General features: G+C 46.7%; 1 protein-coding gene across 2 annotated transcripts in view; it reads right to left on the reverse strand.

Moving 5' to 3' along the window:
- Positions 1 to 15,583, reverse strand: part of SMYD3 (SET and MYND domain containing 3) — a 520,625-nt gene that overhangs the window by 107,888 nt on the left and 397,154 nt on the right. The window contains exon 1 of one of the 2 annotated variants that reach the window (XM_036354754.1): positions 8,940 to 9,026. The exons of the other annotated variant lie outside the window; for it this stretch is intronic. The gene's annotated coding sequence lies outside the window, so the exon portion shown is untranslated. Of the gene's footprint in view, positions 1 to 8,939; positions 9,027 to 15,583 lie in introns of those variants that run through there. 2 annotated transcript variants of the gene reach the window in all.

Genomic DNA, 15,583 nt, shown 5'->3' on the forward strand with positions numbered 1-15,583 from the left:
GGGGCCAGGCTGCTGGGAATCCACCTGCCCACAGAGCTCTCCCCGCTACGCGCTGGGGCCACACCACACACCCACTGTCTCCCCGCAGAGCCCAGCCCTCCCTGAGCCCCGAAGTTCCTGCAGGGAGGGGCCTCCATGTCTAAGGAGCCCCATTGTGAAGTGCTTCTCATCCCTGCTCTTGTCCGGGCCTCCCGCCCCCCACAAGGCGCTGGCAGTCCCGTGGGGCATTTTCAGGATGAGGACAGGAAGGCTGGAGAAATCAGTACTCAATTCCTCGATGACATGTTCACCTGCCCCCCTATCCCCTCTCCTCCTCCCCCATCAACGGCATTTGGTTTGTCAAAATAACCAAGAACGTTTGGTCCTGAAGGAATGATACCCAGGACAGACTGGAAGATGGGGCGAGGGGGGAGGGGGGAGATGGGGGAGTGTCAAGTGAAAGGCAAGGTCAGGAACACAGCGATGTGCTCCGGGCATTCAGAAACAGAGTCGTTCACTCATTTATTGAGGGTCTATTACAAGCATGTCAAACGCATGCCTCGTTTATTGGCCCATGTTAGCCTTTGAGTTTGACATGCTTGGTCTACTATATACCAGGCACAGTGCTAGCACTAGGAAGGAAGGAGGGAAAACGGACTCACCATTTTGCCTAGTGATCTAAGTGAGATAAGAAAGTAAAAAAGGTCATGTTTCTCTCTAACTCTGACAAATTTTAGCCAAAGATGATTTTCATGACTATCAGCCGTATTTCTCTAAGTCGCTGTCAGGATCCAGGCTGCGAGAGTGCGGGCCGCGCTCTCATCTGTCGGGTCAGCTGAGAGACGCACCTGACAGTGAATCAGCCACCCAACGGCGTTTATCATGATGCACACGTACTCTCCAGATTGACGGCATTTTCCCATTGATTTTCAGAGAGAGTGGAAGGGAGGAAGGGGAAAGACAGAGAGAGAAACGATGTGACAGACACATCGATTGGATGCCTCCTGCATGTGCCCTCACCTGGGCTGCGGATCAAGCCTGCAAGCAAGGTACGAGCCCTTGACCGGGATCGAACCCGGACCCTTCAGTCCACAGGCGGACACACTATCCACTGAGCCAAACCGGCTAGGGCCAGATATCTTTTTAAAACTATTTTTCCTGACTATAGATGCGTCCTAGCAATTAAAAGTCAGATATGCTCACTCCCTCCTTCGCATTGTTCTTTATAATGATCACTCTCAATGCCTCCACCCACAGGAAGCAGAAGAGCCCCCTAATTTGTGAAACTCAGCAGTCACCCTACTGCTCGCTATCAGTCACGTCTTCCTTTCTGTGGGGTACACGCAGGTTTAATTAGTTATTTGTAATACAAAGTAAAATTCCAAACGATTCTCTTTGCCTCCAGCCTTATTTTGCTCATCCTGTCCTCATTCCCCCCAACATCTAAATGCAAAACAGAACATACTCGCGGAAGGAATCAGGTTTTGATAATTACAGCAGCACAGCTGAATTTGCACATGTGAGGTTTCCAACTTTAAGTTCAGGAACAATGAAAAGCATAACAGTTCAAATAAGAATGAATCTGCTGTTTCTGAAAAAAATAATTGTATGTTATCAGTATCAGTAAAAGAAATGTTGGTTTCAAAGAGAATGACACAGAACTACGCCTAAGTAAGGATTATTATTGCAAAGTCTAGTTGAAGGGGAAAAATAAACCAAAGCACTGTCGATAACAGATACGTCTAAAACACTGACAACAAGGATCATGCTGGGAAATGGAGCAAAAATGAACTAGAAGGAAACAGGCATAAAAAGAAGGGGATTAAGGGAGCAATGAGTTGACAACAAAAACGTTACAAAGTCCCACAGGAAAGAGAATTTTGAGAACTACTGAATGTCAATATGTATTTGATTGCTGTGCAGAAAATAAAAGATTGAAAAGAATTTTTAAAAAGACGTAATTGTTTTAGACGGCTTTCTGGTGATAATTCGGCCCACTGAGTCAGAAAGACCATCTTCAGAAGCCAATGAGTGAAGAGGCAGCGAGCGGGAGAGCATGGGTAACGGGCACCACTGGCACTGCTGTCCTAACAAACCAGCTTGAGAAGACTGTGATGCCAGCTCCCAGATGCGCTGGTGCTGATCGATGAAAGGTGCCCCTCTTTCACCCTTGCCAGCTGACATGCACTACCATGTTCTAAGCACAGTGCGGACAGACCCGCTTTCCCTAAGCTACAGGCAGACACCACCCGGGACATACACCCCAGCAGAGCTGTGCACACGCCTCCTAGACACTGAGCCTGAACCTCCCAAAGGCCCTCAATGCACAGAGTGTGTCCCCACAAAAGCCTCTCGATGCCTCCGCCCCCGGACTCGCACAGGGTGGGTGCACACCTGCATGCCACATCAAAGCCAAGGCCAGCACCTCCAGCTTCAGGAAGGCTCTGCATTCCTAACAGAAGGCAGTTAGAGCTGGAGCAGGTAGCAATTAGAGGCTGAGCGGGAGGCCCTAAGGATCTGAAACAAAGGACCCTGGTAGGCATGTAATCACGAAATCCCCAAACATCCCAGAAAGTGATAAAATAAACACCTTTGGGCAAAGTGTTGTTATTTCCTCAAAGAGGTTTTTCAAGACAGTTAGACATCTTCCATCACAACATAAACTATCATCAGCGCATCAGGAAAAAGGAACGAAGCAAGGTGAGATTTTCCTTTCTTCTCCAATAATTAAACTGACCACATAGGGACACCTGACTGTACATTGATATATGGACTCCAACGACACAAAGTCTTTAAATTAACTAAAACATTTTTCAGGATGTTACTCTAAGGAGAGAAGGTGAGGAAAGCAAATCTCAAAAGAAGTAGCTTACAAGTAGGATTCAATTTTTATTTTTATTTTTTTATATTTTATTGATTTTTTTACAGAGAGGAAGGGAGAATGATAGAGAGTTAGAAACACTGATGAGAGAGAAACACTGACCAGCTGCCTCCTGCACACCCCCTACTGGGGATGTGCCCGCAACCAAGGTACATGCCCTTGACCGGAATCGAACCTGGGACCCTTCAGTCCGCAGGCTGATGCTCCATCCACTGAGCCAAACCGGTTAGGGCAGGATTCAATTTTTAAAAATGAACAGCAGCAATAACAAAACTACTGCTCACACTTGGCAGGGTACGTTCACTGGTTAGTTTTCGCCTGTTCTTCATGGTGCTACCACCAAGGAAGCCTGGAGCTCAACACCAAGATGAAAATGTGTTTAGTAATTGTCCTTACTAAAGCACAACAGACCTGCAGATTTTCAACAATGATTTTGCTTGAAATCAAGAATTTTCTCTTTACCTCTTTTTGAACACAATAATCCTCTTTATCTTGAAGAATTAAAAACAAAATCGCTAATAGATGCAATATTTTGGGTGAAAAGACACTAACACGTAGTACCTTTACATATTAACTCACTGATGTAATCAAATCACAGGTAAGTTGTCAATATCCTAATCAATCAACACTGTAATTAGAAAAAGTATATTCAGCCTTAGTCTTTACATAATTTGCCCTGGGATAAATGTGTGTAGTGGTCAAATGTTGCTCATCTTTCCCAGAGAAGTGTTCTGAAGATGCTAGCCAAAATGCCGTTGGCAACTTCTTTACTAAGTTGCTTTCTATGTGGCAATAATAAATCAAGGGTATATATCAAGATGAGACGGATACAGGAGTCCATGTCGAACCCCAGCAAAAGGTAAGCTGAGGCAAGTGGCAGATCATTCCAAATTCAAGTAGCGATCAGGCCCCATCTCCCCCACCTCTCACGTTCATCCCTTTTTTCCCCATTTCCACCACGGTCACCTGTGATAGACCTTCAGGATCTCATTTGAGCCTTTCCAAGGTAAGTTCTCCTGCTACCCTCCCCCGACTTTTTCCAATCAACCCTTTATATTTCCACAAGAGAAAGGCGAGCTCTACCCAGTGGTTGCTAAAGACACAATTCTTTCCCCTGATACTCAAGTGTCTAAACTCACCCCACCTTTCCAGTGCACCGAGCAGGCACTGTATGTTCCGGTTGCTCTGGCTTCTGTCGTTCTTGGGTCATGTCCTGGATTCATGTGGTTCTTATTCACCACATATGACATGGCTTTACTCATGTGAAATGCAAAGAACAGGGACATCTACACGACAGAAAGTGGATCAGTGGCCACTTGGGGCAGGGAAGGCTTTTTTCTTTTTTAGAGCACTTTAATTTTTTCCTTCACCGTGCATCTCCTCTATGCCCTCTTCTACCTCCACTCATCCCCCTTGGACTCAGGGTTTTATATCTTTGTCCATAGTGCTTCCTCTTCAAAAGTACGTGGATCACTATGCATGTTGCTCACAATTTTATTCATTCTTCAAGATCCAGCTATCACGCCACCTCCTTCGAAAAGCTGTTCCATTAATCTTATTTCCATGTGCTCTCCAGCACTTACACCTCCATAATAACGCCTCTCACCACCCTCTCCTTGGAATTACAGCTAATGATGTGAAAACCAATCTCCACCGTTAGACTAACTGCCGACATCATCGAGTCACATCTCTTCAGCTCTCAGTGGCTCTTTCTTGCTTATAGGTCATTTCTTTTTAAAAAAAGCATCAGTTCCTTGAGGTCATGATCCATCGCTCCCTTTTAAAACCACTTTACATGAGGAACTAAACATAAACACACTTAATGTAAATGTATTACACAGTAATATTCATAATGTATGTCAAGGTTCCATTTACCTTCCACCCGCTGAATACCCAGAAACCATCTGTACCTTCGAGGATTAGGCAAAAGCACGACACACCGTGTGCTCCCGCCATCACCCTCCCTCTCCGTCTGCCAGCGGTGAGCTCTACCTTAATTTTGTGTTTCTTATCCCCTTGTTTTTATACGAGTCTTACCCCATATGCATGTATTCCTAAACAGCATATTGTTTAGTCTTGTGAGCTTTTGGCTTCTTATAAATGGAATCAAACTATTTACTATGCTGCAAATTGCTCATGTTTATTTTTGTCTTCTGGCTCGACATTCTGTTCCTAAGAGTCACATATGTTGATGCATGTAGCTCCACGGCACTCATTTCCACCACCTGAGAGAACCTCTTGCAAATGAGCCCGGGAGGCACAGAGGAGGATGTGTCCATACAACACTGCCGTCAACGCAAACAATTGCCAATGACCCCCATGTTCACTGTCATTCGAGGTTCTGTGCTTGCACCTACTAATGTATCTGACCCGTAGTAGGCCTTCCATCAATATTTTAAATTAGGTAAATGAACAAGGAAAAACTGTAACTGGCTCACCACTGCCTCCTCCCCCAAGCCCAGCCCCCGCAGAGATGCTCAGCAAACATCTGAGACCTTTATCCGCCAACCCATTCAGCCCCAGAACCAGCAGCGGGCAGATACTCAGATACACTGGCAGCTCAGGTCATCGGAGTTGAGACAAGTGAGAGAACAAAGTGGAAACTGATGGGGGGCCACCGCTAGGCAGACAGTGTTGTGTTTGATGGTATTCATTCCGCCTGCTTACTTCTGAGTCCCTCCAAACCACAGTGGTTCTCAAGTAGCCATACTCTCTCCCCATATCCCTCCCCTCCATCACCCCTCCTCCTCCTCTCTCTCTTCTTTGCTGCTCCCCCTCTTCCAGATATGAGTGTGCTCTGGGAGGCCTGGAAGGCTTCACAGATGGTGGTAAGAACTGGCATTCTGATTCCCTTCTCTGCCTCCCACCTCCAGCTCAGCCAATGATAACGACATTGTGTGGAGCGATGCTTTGCATCTCGCTATGTCGCCACCTGAACACTGCGCGTCCACTCCAGGGCAGTACAGCCGCCTGCTCATTGCCTTTTTAACATAGTTGATGTCAGCTCTTCAGCAGAACCAGCCCCTAGAAAACTGATCCCCATCCTGGCATGCCATTCGTCTCTTTCTCATTTCACTGGAACAGGAAGGAGTCCTCAAGATAACTCTGTGAGTGAAGATGCAGGGAAGACAGATTACCCCGAACCAAATGAGTATGTGTTTATCGCAGGGCTAGCCAATTACTTCCAGAGGAACTGGTGGAAAAATAATGAAAAAGAACTAAATTCAAAGGTAACGAAAAGACTGTCAACTACACACAAGTTTTTCCATGAAATTGAGTATTATTCACAAAAGTTCGTCTCCCTTTGACTCAACCTCATTGTTTTAGCATGGTCATAATTTAGACCAAACTATTTAGAACCCCCTCAAAAAAAGGGCGGGGGTGGGGGGGAAGAAGGAAGGAAAGAGGGAGGAAGGGAGGTAAGGAGGGAGGGAAGGAAGGACCAATAGAAGGAAGAAGGGGTGGAAGAAAAGAAGCCATTATTCTGACACAACAGACATAATAGATATACAAATAAAGCCTACATATCACCCTTTTGTTCATTCCTGTTTCCATAATTACATCTCCCCCTCTCCCTTTCCCATTGCTCCACCAGACTCACTCCGTCTCCTGCATTTCTCTTGGTAAGTATTCTCGGAAGGGATCCAGGAGTGGCCGGGCCCCTCTGCCTAGCTCCGCCATTCCTCTGGACATGCCTTTTCCTGTCTAAGTTGAGCGGCCATCTCACTGCAAAGACTCCACCTCTCTGTGACGCTCTGGGTCTTTCCTGGGGCTATGTTCCCTCCATGTGCTTTACCTACCACACCAGGTGGCCTCTCAAAGGCTCACCACTCTCCGTCTAAGAAAGGCTTCCTGTTAGCGTTCCCGGCGTTTACTATGTTCCTATACAACACAGACACCTCAAGTCCTCTGCGTGTCCGCCTCATACCAACACTTTCTTCTCTATCCGGAGGCTCCCTTCTCTAAACAACAGTGTGCACAGGAAAAGAAACGAGTAAAATCGACACATCTGAGTGCACCGGACAGGATAACTTTTGAAAAAGTGAAAACAAATGAATGCAGGTAAAATCTGAGTCCAAAGGGAAATCGGTATAGACTTAGGAAATGCAACCGGCCGCACTGTGGTGGACACGGTGCTCACGGATTTAACGCTTGCATATCTGACCATGCTTGATGCCAAAGGCAGATGATGTGCAATCAGGTGTAATTTTATCGCGAAGACATTGGAATCCTCCGTGCTGTAAGGGTGATGTCCACAGGAAAAGGTCCATTAAGAAATGGCTGTGATTCACAGGCGTTATTATTCTTGGCTCTTTGCAATGAGGGCAGAAACTTGGGTCAAGTAGCAAAATATGTTTTTCTGCTTGAAAATGATCCTGACATGAAATCCAACTAATAGTGTTGGTGACAAAAGTGAATCAGTCTAAAGAATAGTCAGAAATTTGTTTCATCAATTAATTTAATCCTGAATTTATAGAAGCATTACAAATCTGGATTACTTGGCTTTTTAAACTGTATTTTACATTTTTCAGAGCGAGAGGGAAAGGGGTAATTATATGTTATATGGCATGTTTACATTGGGAAATGTGTAACTGTCTTCGGAGATACCCCAACAATGCCAAAGACCCTCCTGTGAGGTATTTAGCTCTTTAAAATGGCAAAATAAAAAATATATACATTGCCCCCCTCCAAAATCAACTCAGTCTGTTGAAATTCTATCAGATATCTTTGAAAATCAAAGAGGGAAGGCAGAATAAGATAAGGTTGAAATGTCTGTAAGTATCTATCTATATATAAAAGCTTAATATGCAAAGTGTCCCCTCGGGAGTCTGACCAGGAGACCGGCAGTTCTATCGCTTGCTATGACATGTGCTGACCAGCAGGGGGCGGCGTGGAATGAAGGAAGGCCCTGGCTGGCAGCCAGAAGGCCCCGATCAGCCTTGATTGCTGGCCAGGCCTAGGGACCCTACTCGTGCACAAATTTCATGCATGGGAACTCTCGTCTGAAAATAATTGAAGATAATCACAAAACAGGGTTCATCGCCTCCTGAGTCGCTCAGGCACTAAACAACGATGCTTCTCTCATTACCCTCTCCGCAGAGCTGTACATCTCATTCTGCTGATGACACCACCAAGTCAACCCTCATCTAGAAACATACCTTCAACCAGACAATTTTCTTAAGTTTCCCACTTTCCCCACATTCGCTGGCTAAGAGAAGCTATCTGGGCTGTCACTTCAATTTTAAAGGAAATAAGCCTTTAGACAATGCAGTTTATATCATCAGTATTTTAGACCTAAATTTCCTTCTTATCCTCTCACTGGACAGTATCATCTTGCATAAGACACAAAATTAGACACACAGCTGTAGACAGGCGTTCAAGATGGCGAAGGAAGGACACACAAACACGTCTCTAATGAGCTCCCACACTGGCCCCTCAAACTCAGGCACCATCCTTCTCTCCTACCTGTATTTCTGGAAGAGTTTATGTCCGTAATGGAAAATGTCAATGCTGCCATATAATTCCAATGCCCCCCCTCCAGCTCTGAACAGTGCCCCGGATATTAGGAGGCATGGCCCACTGCAGGGTTCTCACGCTGTGCTCTCAGGAACCCTCGGAGCCAAGGAGAGAGGGGGTAACATTGGGAGAGGTCCCGTGTCTCCTAAACCCACTGTCTATAATCATACTTATGAGAATGTTAGCTCCACAAAAGCAAGGATTTCTGTTTTGTTCACAGATATAACACAGGCTTAAAACAGGGCAGAGAGTGGGTAAGGTGCTTAGTAAAAACTGTCTGAATGGCCAAACAGAAGAACGGATGAACTGTACGTTTACGACGGCTCGGGGCTGCCCTGGCTGACCTCCAGCAGCCTCCGGGGGGTGGGCCAATGCTTATCCTCACTTTACAGAGGACGCCACCGAGCAGCTGGCTTCTGAGTCTCCCTCCTGAACACCGCGTCCCAGGACACAGCCTCCCATCCCACACGGCCAGCAGCTCCTTAAGGAGGTGCTGCTGGGAGAGGAAGAAAGTGGCTGAAAGCCGCTGACTTCATGGTGAGACCCAGCTAACAAATCTCACCTCTTGCTCCGCATTTACCACTGGCCTTGGTGCCTTCAGCAAGTGGCTTACTTTCTCCCTGCTTCCGGTCTTCGCCTCACTTTACCCCTAATCTTGCAAGGTTACTGTACACGGGAAATGATCGGAGAAGCTGATGCTGTCGGAACGAGGGGCAGGGCCCGGTGATCGCTCCGCTCCGAAAGCGCCCTGCCTCTGTGACTGCGGCCCTTGTGCAGGGCTGGCCACATGTTATTTCATTCCTGAACAGCCTTTGCGATGGAACAAGCCATATGGCCTCCAGTTCAGCTGCCAGGCAGCCCGGCCAAGCTCCTATCAACATGTCAAGCAGATGAGGTGGAGGCAAGGGGAAGCAGAGCCTCACGTGGGCTGTGCTGAGCAGTGAAGAGAAAACAGGGACACAACATCTCGGGCCAAGGTTTGACCTCAACAGCTGCAAAGCCCATCATCCCTGCACTTCACTGTTGCTCGAAACATCCATAGAGGAGAAACCACACCAGCCTTAATACAGGATAATGCCTCTCCTGGGCTTACCAGTGGTATAATATTTTAAATATGTGACAAACCCAAAAGCTACGGTTTCAGATCTTGTCAGAAATTGGGATTTTACTTGAAGCATGAAAGAGCTGAGGGGAGTTTCTCCAGCAAGAGCTGAGGGCCCCCTTGGTGAGGCCCGAGGGACCCAGAAACCCCGATCGCCATGGTTGCTGCTGGCAGCGTGTTCAGGAAAATGAAAATGTCCAAAGCCCTGTTTTAAAAACAGGATTAGACTCCTGGCTGCCAGGCCAGCAGGTCAGGAGTTTAGAAGTGGCCACTCCATCCTTCCAACCACTGAGAAGCTGGACACGCAGGAAAAGCAACAGTTCTTCTTAGACCCATCCGAGAAGTGAGTCACAGAGCAGACGGTGCCGAGGCCCAGAGAGGAAGACACAGAATCAGAACCCAGGCAGCGGACCCCACGAGCTGACTCCTCCCCGGGAGGCAGTGCCGGGTGCCGGGGGAGGAAACCTCAACTGCAATTGATGCGTCGTTGGAGACTCCGTGTGCACAAGTCTGAGGGTTAAAAATTCCAGGGGACCCGGTCATAGGGGCCCCACACTTCTGTGAGCTTTACCTCCAAGAGCTCTCCCAGACCCTCACAGTCAATATGGAGAAAGATCCTCCAACAGGAACCATTTCAAAAAATGCCCCAGAACTCTCTTCTTCATCACAAGGCCGGGCCCAGGAGAAACCATTCCACCAGAGCCGGTCCTGCTGGGTTTCAGCAGAACCTAACTGGCCCGAGGGAAGGGAGATGCCCGGCCCAGCCCCCCTCAGCCATCCTGTCCCCCTGAGGGGGAGTGGACTGAGCGCAGTGAAGGCAGCAGCCAGGGCACCTGCTCCCCAGAAGCCTGAGCCTCCTGGTGGGACTACAGGCCTCCAGCACTCAGACCTCACTGCTGTGTCATCAAAAGCCTCTTTACAGCAGTTCCTTTCCCCACGACAGCATGCTCAACTTTCCACACAACACAAGACAGACTAAAAGGCAAGAGACAGTTTGAACAGACTGAACAAAACCAATGAGAGTCAGACACGGCAGCAACGTTGGAATTATCAGACAAGGGATTTAAAGATACCAATTAATATACTAAGGGCTTTAATAAAAAAAATACACAACATAAGGAACAGATGTGTAATGTAAGGCGAGAGATAAAAATTTTAAGAAAGAATCAAACAGGAATGATACAGATGAAAAGGAATTGAAGAATGCCTTTGATGGCTCGTTAGCAGACCTGGCATAAATAAGGAAAGAAAAATTACCTGACCCTGAGGATATGACAACTGAAACTTCCAAGATGGAAAAACAAAAAGAAAAAAAGAGTTTTAAAAAAAAAACCAACAGAATATCCAAGAACTTTGGGATAACTATAAAAGGTATCATACATGTAATTGGAATATCAGGGGGAAATGAAGGAGAGAAAGAAGCAGAAACAATATTTGAAGGAATAATGACTGAGAATTTCCCCCAAATTAGTATCAGACACAAACCACAGCTCTAGGGAAGTCAGAGAACATTAAGCAGGATAAATGCCCCAAAGAGCCCTCCACCACCAAAAACTATAGCTAGCAATATCAGATATGAATTTCAGAAAATCAAAGATAAACTAAGAATCTTGAACAAAGCCAGGGGAGTGGGGGAACCTTACCTATAGAGAAAGGATGAGAATTACATCCACCTTCTCCTCCCAGACCACGCGAACAGAAAGAAAGAGAGAAAACACTGTAAAGTTGAAGGAGAAAGTACCAATCTAGAACTCTGTACCCTAAGAAACTGCTCTTCAGAAGTGAAGGAGAAATAATTTTTTTTTCCAGAAAAACAAAAAAAGTGGTGAGTTGTTGCCAGTAGACTTGTTAAAATAAGTTCCTCAGAGGAAAGGGAAATGATATAAGTCAGAAATTGTATCAACATGAAGAATGAACATCGGAGAAGGAACAAGTAAAAAGAAAAACTGTATTTTTCTTATTTTATTTCATCTAAGAAACAAAAGTTTCTTCAAAATAAAAATAGCAACAATTTATGAAATAATAAATGCTTATATATAAGTGAAATGAATGAGCAATTATACAATGGGCAGGATGGAGAAATTAGAATTATTATGTTACTATAAGGTACTCACACTACCAATGAAGTGGTATAGAACTATTTGAAAGTGGACTTGAATTGTCAGTGTATACTGCAAAGTCTAGGGTACCCACACAAAAAAAGAGTTTAAAAAAGTGTAATTAATATGCTAAGGAAATGGAATCATATGAAATGCAGCTTTATCCATAACTGCCCAAACCTGGAAGCAACCAAGATGCCCCTCAGTAGGCGGATGGATCCATGAGCTGTGGTACACCCAGACAAGTATTCAGTGCTAAACACAGATGAGCTACATCAAGCCGTGAACAGACATGGTGGAAGCTTACGTGCATAATCTCTACTCCGTGAAGAGGCCAATGGGGAAGGCCACCTACTGCATGACTCCAGCAATCTAACATTCTAGCCAAGGCAAAATGATGGAAACAGTAGAACCTCGGTGATTGCGAGGGGTGAGCAGGGAGGGAAGGCTGACTAGGCAGAGCACGGGGGATGCTCCGCCAGTGCAACTACTCTGTACGATGCAGATGGTGGACACGTGTCATCGTACATCTGTCCAAACCCACAGAACACACACAGCCAACAGGGGACCCTAGCGATGTGTCAGTGCAGGTTCGCTGACGTAACAAATGGACGACTGTGGTGCGGATGTCTGTTCTGAGGGAGGCTGTGCTCTGTGGGGACGAGGTATGTGGGAACTCTCGGTGCTTTCCATACAATTGTGCTGTGAACCTAAAACTGCTCTAGGAAAATAAAGTTTATTAATTTTAAACAAAGATGATTTTCAGGAGCATGTTAAACCAAACTTTGATAACCACTTTTCTCCTGTCTTCTTCATCACGATTATTTTTCTGCATTATTTGGCTATTTCTAGCATGAAAATAACATATACATGTTAAATCAAGTGTGAGAAACAGAGGGAAAAAAGAGAAATAAATCGCTAAGAGTTCTCCAAAAGGAATTAAAATTATAATGTACTAGAGGCCTGGTGCATGAAATTTGTGCACTCAGGTGGGGGGGGGGTGTCCCTCAACCTGGTCTGCGCCCTCTCCCAGTTCGGGAGCCCCCAGGGGATGTTCAACTGATGGCTTAGTCCTGCTCCCCGTGTGGAGTGGGCCCAAGCCGACAGTCAGACATGCTTAGCGCTGTCGCCGCTGTGCTCACCAGCCATGAGCCCAGCTTCTGGCTGAGTGACACTCACCCTACCCTGTGGGAGCGCACTGACCACCAGGGGGCAGCTCCTGCGTTGAGTGTCTGTCCCCTGGTGGTCAGTGCACGTCATAGCGACCGATTGGTCCGCCGTTTGGTCGATTTGCGTATTAGCCTTTTTATTATATAGGATTTCCTTCCAGCATTTTTTCGAGGCACAGATTTCCTTTTAAAGTCCATTCTAATCAATAGAGAGTATAAACCTGGCTGGTAAAGATCTGGCCCTTGGAGAGACAGACTTTCAGAAAATCTCGTGCCTCTTTCCTCCCCACCCTCAACCTCTGCTGTGCCTGAGGTCAGGGTCCTCGCTCCAGAACCCGCAACTGAAGAGGAGGGAACACCACCTGGTTGTAGGGTGTGGAGGGGAGGATCTTGCACAGTCTTTCAAACACTCCTCTCTTTCAAGCTCCCCACATCAACCCATCCTCCTCGGTACCTGGCTTCCTTCATTTCTGAGTCCTCCCCGAGTTCCACAGGCAATGAGCTTGCTTCTCATTAACCGCCACTGCTTGGGCACTTGGCTCTCACTTAGCTCTACCCTGTCCATGCAGCCTCAGAACTCCAATGGCTCAGTCCTTCAATGGCTAAGGTTAAAGACTCCTGACCTCATCAAAAGTAGAATCTGGCCCGGCTGAGTGGCTCAGTGGTTGATCCAGTGGTTGATCATCGACCTATGAACCAGGAGGTCAAGGTTTGATTCCTGGTCAGGGCTCAATCCCAGTGGGGGGGGGGGGGGGTTGCAGCAAGCAACTGAGCAATGTTTTTTTTCTCTCATCACTGATGTTTCTCTCTCTCTCTCCCTTTCCTTCTCCCTTCCTCTCTGAAATCAATAAAAATACAATTTTTTAAAAAGTAGGATCCGTGTATCTATTTCTCATTCTCTCCGTCATTGTAGAGTGATGGGCGATTTATGAGAAAGAAAGAGGCTGAAAGGTCTTTCCCACCCTGTAATTCTTATCCTTCCATGCTATTCTAGGACTATATTATCTGTATTATTACAGCTTTTCATGTCTTGCACTGTCTAGGAATATACACATTTCAAATATGACTGAATGTTTCTGAAAGACTTTTCTGTCTGGTTTTCATATTATGAGCAAGTTATTAGATACAATGAAATGCAAAGAAGTTCGGGATTCCAAACACCATTTTCACGTGCGGAACTCCCTCCGTCAGTTCCTGACAAAGCCAGGCACGGAGCCGGCGATCAGTGCCTGCGAGGGAGTAGGAACACGCGGCTGGGAGAGGCCACCGCGGGGGACACTGAGGAACCAGCGCTGATCCTGGAAGTCTGTTGTCTGAGAAGCGAGGAAGCGGTCTGGGCCCACATCTGGGGTCTGTACCTCGTGTGACGTGTATCAGGCCATAAAAAAGGGAGCATCTGTAACACAGGCCAGTTCATCCCGAGGGCTCCTGGCCGGCCTGCTTAGTGCGACACAGACTTCCCGGGCCCTCGGCGCGGGGGCCGCATGACTCAAAAGTTTCTTGTTCATTGAAGCACCGGAGATCAAAGGCCTAAACAGAGGGGCAATGGCATTAAATGCAAAGTAAACGCATCATTCCTGAAAAATTCCGTTTGTGACTCATTGGCCCAAGTAGCCCTGGGAGAAGCCAGGTTTCCGTGGAATGGCTGGGATAAAGCAGCAGGCAGGAGTGGCAGGAGCTCACGTTTTCATGGTTCCACTGCTGACTCCCTACTTCTAGGGAATCTTTAATTTTTGAGCATTTGCTTAGTGGCTTAAGGGCGTTCCTTAACTTCCCCGAACCTTGTCTCCTTGACCAGTACGGTGCAGCATTCACAGCTCTGAGAAAGAGCTGGACAAAGTTAATGGCTCCTGAAGCAAATGATTGAAAACCTAGATTTCTCCAATGATGCTATTTGTCCCTCAGTTTCTCTCACACTACTCCCATCTACACGCTGCTGTCGGCGCAATCTCAGAAAGCAGCTCTGGGCACTTCCCCTTTCCCTCCCAAAGTGGCCTCCTGGGCTCAGAGGCTCCTGGCCTGGGCTCCCAGTCTCTTCATGATGCTCCCAGGTTTCCTCACTCCCTAAGCCTGCGACTTCCTCACCTCTGTCCCTTCCCCCAGCTGTCTTCCCACTGAGATGCCCTTTTTAAACACTTTATTTTGCATATGTTTTCATTGATTTCAGAGAGAGGAAAGGAGAGGGAGAGAAACATCAAGAGAGAGAAACATGGATCAATGGGCTGCCTCCTGCGTGCCCCCTACTGGGGATCAAGCCCACCCACAGGTGAACTCCTGGTGCCTGGGAAGATGCTCAACCAACTGAGCCACACCCAGCGGGCTCCTCAGATGCCCTTTATCAGACACTTGAAATGGCAAACATCCTTTAAAGTCCAAACTCCATTTTTAAGGAGGAACAGTTGGAACTTTTCAACAAATTGATTCTGAATTTGCATTACATTGAAAAGGAACACTATCCAAAGCAGAGGGTTGAAGAAGCTCAAGGCCCCATCAATTCTGTTACCAAGATGCATTATATAAACCAACCGCTGTGAGGCAAAGGTGGAGGGCACGGGCTTTGAAGTCAAATGCTTCTGGGTTTATGTGTTGGCTGATTTCAGTTAATCCTAGGACCCTGCTCAAGTTATTTGGCCTTTCTGAAACTGAGTTTGCTCTGCTATGAGCAGATATAACGACATCCATGTCACTGTGTAGATGGTGGACACAAAACACACGTGACCTATGTTCCGATCAATAATCCTGGGCTGCCCATGGGTTCCTCTTTCTCAGGTGTGCCCCTTGCTCTTGCCCTTCAGGAATGGAGGGTGAGTTCCAAGGACTGGCGGAACTTGCTTCC

Source organism: Myotis myotis, unplaced genomic scaffold (genome assembly GCF_014108235.1).
Source record: "Myotis myotis isolate mMyoMyo1 unplaced genomic scaffold, mMyoMyo1.p scaffold_m19_p_21, whole genome shotgun sequence".
Classification (NCBI taxonomy): Eukaryota; Metazoa; Chordata; class Mammalia; order Chiroptera; family Vespertilionidae; genus Myotis; species Myotis myotis.